At 37.9% G+C, this 5079-nt stretch overlaps 1 pseudogene; it reads right to left on the reverse strand.

Annotated features, from left to right (window-relative positions):
* Positions 1-2853: 2853 nt before the first annotated feature.
* On the reverse strand, positions 2854-4590 carry LOC141583046 (testis-specific chromodomain protein Y 1-like; annotated as a pseudogene).
* Positions 4591-5079: the final 489 nt, after the last annotated feature.

Here is a 5079-nt window from a genome sequence, read left to right on the forward strand (position 1 = left end):
CAAGTTAAATTAGAAGAAACCTCATCTACTAAGAAGCAGTTGCAGCTGCCTAGCCAGAGGTGCAGACACAGGCATCCCTTTGCTTTCCAGAGCCTGGGAAGCTATTCTTCCCTAAAAAGCTCTGAAGTATCTGCTTCCATTAGCCTGAATCCCATCAGCTCTCATGGCACCTCTGTGAAAATAAAACAAGTTTTTGGCTGAGCACAGCTATCATGGCCTGGACATGTGTGCTTACTCTTAAGGTGGTACTGACACAATGGACTTCTGCCACCAAGAAAAACAAAAGGAAAAGAAAAGAAAAATAAAGCCTTCACATTGTGAACTGTAGCAGAAGTCACTGGAGACCATGGCGAAAACTTTTGTCTCTTTCTTGGCCCAATCATGACCACTCATGTAGCAATCAGCAAATTCTTTCTTCCCTTTGAAGCCCATATGCGCTCCAGTCTAAGGCTAATTATGGAATTATATATGCCTGCAAAGTGAAGTTACCAACTGTTAGTCTCCTCTCCACTAAGAGTTACACACTTATTGGGGTTACATGTCTATAATTGGATAGCTTTTCTCTCCAGTAAGGTGTGCAGAATCATCTAAGCAAACTTCCTGCAGAAAGAAGCTACCCACTCTTCATTTCCTCTTTACTCAGAACTGCAGAGATGTCAGCACAACCTGTCTGCAGATTAGAACTCTTTATTCGGGGTTTCCATTTCACCAAGTATGGCAGAGAGACAACTATGTCTTGCTTGTGAAAAGGCTATTCCAACTTTGGGAGTCCTGAAACTGTACTGTCACTCAATAAGACACCTATTTATTTATTTTTTTATTATTCTACAGTTTTTCACATAACTCTTTTTTTTTTTTCTGTAAATGGGATAAGAAATAGGATTCACTGAAAAACAGCAGTGAAAGTTTAGTAACACAAAAGACTGGAACACATAATCCCCCATTTGCCACATTGCAGCTTACCAAGAAAAAAAAAAAAAAAAAAAAAAAAAAAAAAAAAAAAAAAAAAAAAGACAGAAGACGTTTGGTTTCTAAAAGAGACTAGACTTAAATCTTTCTCAAGTCAGGGATGTAATACCATTTTTGTGGCTGTGCAGTTTCTGGTTGCTACTGCATTGTTCAGTGCCTGCAGAGGAAATAGCTTGTGAAATGCCTCATTAAGCCAAAGGCTTGCAGCAAGTTGTCACCTGTGCTGGCACCTTGACCTGATCACCTCATCAGAGCAAATGAGACTAGCTATGTACAGTGGCTGGACACAATTGTCACTCACTCATGCACCTCTCTTTATTCTTTGGCAGGCTTATCCATAGCAGAAATGGAATTTGAGTACTTAGTTTCAGCTTAGTGCAGGCTAGAAGATGGGTTGGCAAAAGTAGTCCAGCAGGCTTAACAGAAACTTAGGCAAAGGTGACATTATCTACAGATATTTTTGGCTGGTGAATCAACACTGTAGATACACTGTGACAAAAGTCATGTTATCCATGGCCAGTGAATTATTTACTCATGCCTATGTAATGGAGCCTCCATAAAAATCCATTAGGACAGGATTTAGAGAGCTTCTGGATAGCTTACCATGTAGCATGTTCTAGAAAATTATGTGCAGATAAAAGCAGAAACCAATAATTTTAAATTTCAGATATAGTGTAGGTGTCTTTTCTTTGTTTGGAAAGAAGTTTCTGCCTTTAAAAATGTGTCCATTCCAGGTGTGGCAGCTCATGCCTGTAATCCCAGCACTTTGGTGAGCCAAGGCAAGCAAATCACAAGGTCAGTAGTTCAAGACAAGCCTGACCAACATAATGAAACCCTCTCTCTACTAAAAAAAAAAAAAATGGCTAGAGTAGTGGCAGGCCCTGTTATCCTAGTTACTCAGGAGGCTGAAGGAGAAGAATTGCTAAATCTGGGAGGCAGAAGTGGCTGTGAGCTAAGATTACCACTGCAATCCTGTCCAGATGACAACATGAGACTCTCTCTCTCTGTGTGTGTGTGTGTGTGTGTGTGTGTGTGTGTGTGTGTGTATATATATATATATATATATATATATATATATATATATGTTCCAGAATTTTAATCTACTAAGTGAAACATACTCTAAATTAAGTTAAAACTACACATCATAAAACTTGGATATTTCTACCTAATGAATTCATGATTCACTAATAGTATGCAGCAAATATTACTTTAGAGAAGTAAAGGTTTATTTATGTTAAGTGGGTAACAACAAAACATGTATAAAAATTAATTATTTCAGCATAAATTGTAACCATATATTCAGTTTGGAAGAATAATCATGAGTGAAATATATATTGGAAACCATTATTCTGAAATACAAGTCCTTTTAATTTAGAATTGTGTGTCTCTGAGGTGTTTTTGCCACTATAAAGTCAGAGGCACCAACTCAGGTTATCTGGGGTAGGGAAGCAGAGACTGACATTTACCTCAGTTGACTCTGCATTCTAGAATGTAAAAATAAGGAAAACAAACATTATAAAAAATTTTTCTGTTACTTGAATCTAATAGAGCACCATTCTCATGTGATTTATAGTAGTCATTGATAAAAATTAGAGCTTGAAAGAAAAATTTAGTGCTCTCTAGTCTGCTTTTAAATTTGGGCTTCTGTGTACATAAAATAAGGATATTTGAGCAAATCATTTGTTTTGTTATTTATTTTATATTTACAGTGTATAACAATTTCTTGATAATATTAAATAAAAAGTTTAGATGTTTTCAATTCTCTCTACAAGCCTTAGCTATCATTGAAATTATTTGGGGCTATGAAAATGAATTAGGACATCTTCAGCTAATTATATATTCTGCTAAGTTCAGTTCTTGTGTCCTAAGCAGACAGACTGGTAATTACAATTCATCAATTTTTGTTTGAACATACTTTAACATGGATTCTATCCCATCTGCTGAGCTCCAGATTTTTTTCAGCATTTCACACTCTCTCTCATTGGCCTGTTCCAACTCTTTCTTAATATTACAGCAAACAAGGGTCTTACACTTCTCCAGTATAACAGGATTACAGGAAGCAAGCCTCTTAATTTGAATCATAACCTCTTGGGTGAAAGTTGCAGTCAAGAACACCTGAGAGACCAGGCCTTTGGCACATGCCTCCCGTGCTGTCAGCTTTCGCCCACCAATCAACATTTCATTGGCAGATGCTTCACCCATGATCCTTGGAAATGTAACAGTAGCACAGCCTTCTGGACTCTGTCCAAAGGTTGTATATGGGTTTTGAAACCAAGCCTTTTTGTTAGCCCAAACCAAGTCACAAAGAGGTAGTATGGATGCACCTAGTCCAATGGCTGGACCATTGACTGATACAACAATAAATTTTTTAAAATGAATAAAATGGTTCACAAAGTCTTTAATTGTGTCCACAATTTCAGTGCTCATTCTGTTTCTGTCATTCCGTAAATGCTTCGCAATGTACCCAAAATCAAGACCACAGCAGAAGACACTGCCAGCTGCGCTGAACAACACAAGCTTGCTGTCATCCACAGCTGCCCTTTCAAGAGCATTTATGATTTCTTTAATGACTTCTGTATTGAGTGCATTTTTCTCTGTTGATATAGTAGATAGCAATATCTGGGTGAATCCATGGTCTTTCTTGACAACAATGTCTCTGTATCTGTTGGCACTTTCTTTTAGCCTGATGGTGAAATACATCCTCTTGATAAAAGGCTGGTCTTTTCTATCATCAATAATCTCTCTTTTTTCACCCCTCACTCTTGAAACAGATGTTTGTATGTTTGCTGTTCCATTGACTGCTGAAGGGTCCATTAATACCACTATACCTTCTTTGTTATCTGACTCTGTGGCCATGGAAGCAGTAACTGAGTCAGACATCTGAGACATAAGTGGTTGTGTCTGGGTCCTGTTTTCTATTCTAGCCTCTTGTGTGTCAGAATCTGATGAAATTCTGATCGGTTTCTCTGCTGCCACCTTGAATGCCACCTTGTCCTCCTGAACTGGTGCAACAGGATCTAGTTTCTCAGGTTTCAGAAAAGACCTCACTGTGTCCTGGTCGTTAACTGAGCTATGAGGTACAAGTGTCTTGATATTTGAATTTTTCTGTTTCGAATTTTTGGAGTCAGGGAGAAGTGAAGCTGTGTTTTCTCTAATGTTCTCTCTGGCAGCAAACAACTTGTTTTTGGATTTGTGGTGTTTGCCAGTCAATGGCATTTTAGGAGAGTTCTTAGAAAAGCTGAATGTGGAGGTTCTGGAAGCTGGTCTCCTTACATTGTTTGAAGAAATTCTACTTGTTCTGGTCTATGTCCATTTTGTCTGTTTTTCAGTCTGTCGTCTGATAAAGTCACAAATACATTCTCTACAGTTTGTGAGGTTCTGCTCTGGTTCCCAAGTGTCATCCTGCATGTCATAACCTTTCCACCAAACCAATACTCCGTCTTCCCTTTTTGGTTTTGTCTTTTGTCAACAATAGCTTCCACCACAAACTCCTGGGAAGCCATGAAGAAACAGACAGAATTGGGCAGTTGCTGTACCAACTTTTTTCAGTTGGGTCTCATCATAGCCACATCTTTCTGCCTTCAGTGCTTCACCAGGTGCTAGGTATGGATGAGTCTCTTCCAATTCGTGGCCAAAGTTGTGTGAAAAAGCAGTCAGAGAGCCTTACCCTCTTACATTTACTCTGTGGTGGGACAGATTGGACTTGGTCTTATGATGCCAAGATAGCTTTCTAGGTAGCTTCAGGTAAGATTAGCTAAATCCACAGCTCCTACTCTTACAGAGTGCTCAAAGCTTTCTACCTGCCTGTTACTCTCTTTTGTCGTTGCCATGACAATTGTATTGAACATTCTGAAGTTATAACATTTTTAAAGTCATACTAGCTTACCTGTGACAACATGAAAACACATACTTCTCTATATGTTGGTCCCCTTTATTTTACTTATTCAGTTCTCAATATTATACTGTAATTATTGTCTGTCAAAAATACATGTAAATTTTAGTGATAACTTTTATTAACTATGTTAGTGTTTCAAATTATATGCAGAACAGTTTGTGGAGCTACACATTGTTATATTTTTTTGTTTTATAATTGTTTATCTATTTCTCTTT

This window comes from Saimiri boliviensis, chromosome Y (assembly GCF_048565385.1).
Source record: "Saimiri boliviensis isolate mSaiBol1 chromosome Y, mSaiBol1.pri, whole genome shotgun sequence".
NCBI lineage: Eukaryota > Metazoa > Chordata > Mammalia > Primates > Cebidae > Saimiri > Saimiri boliviensis.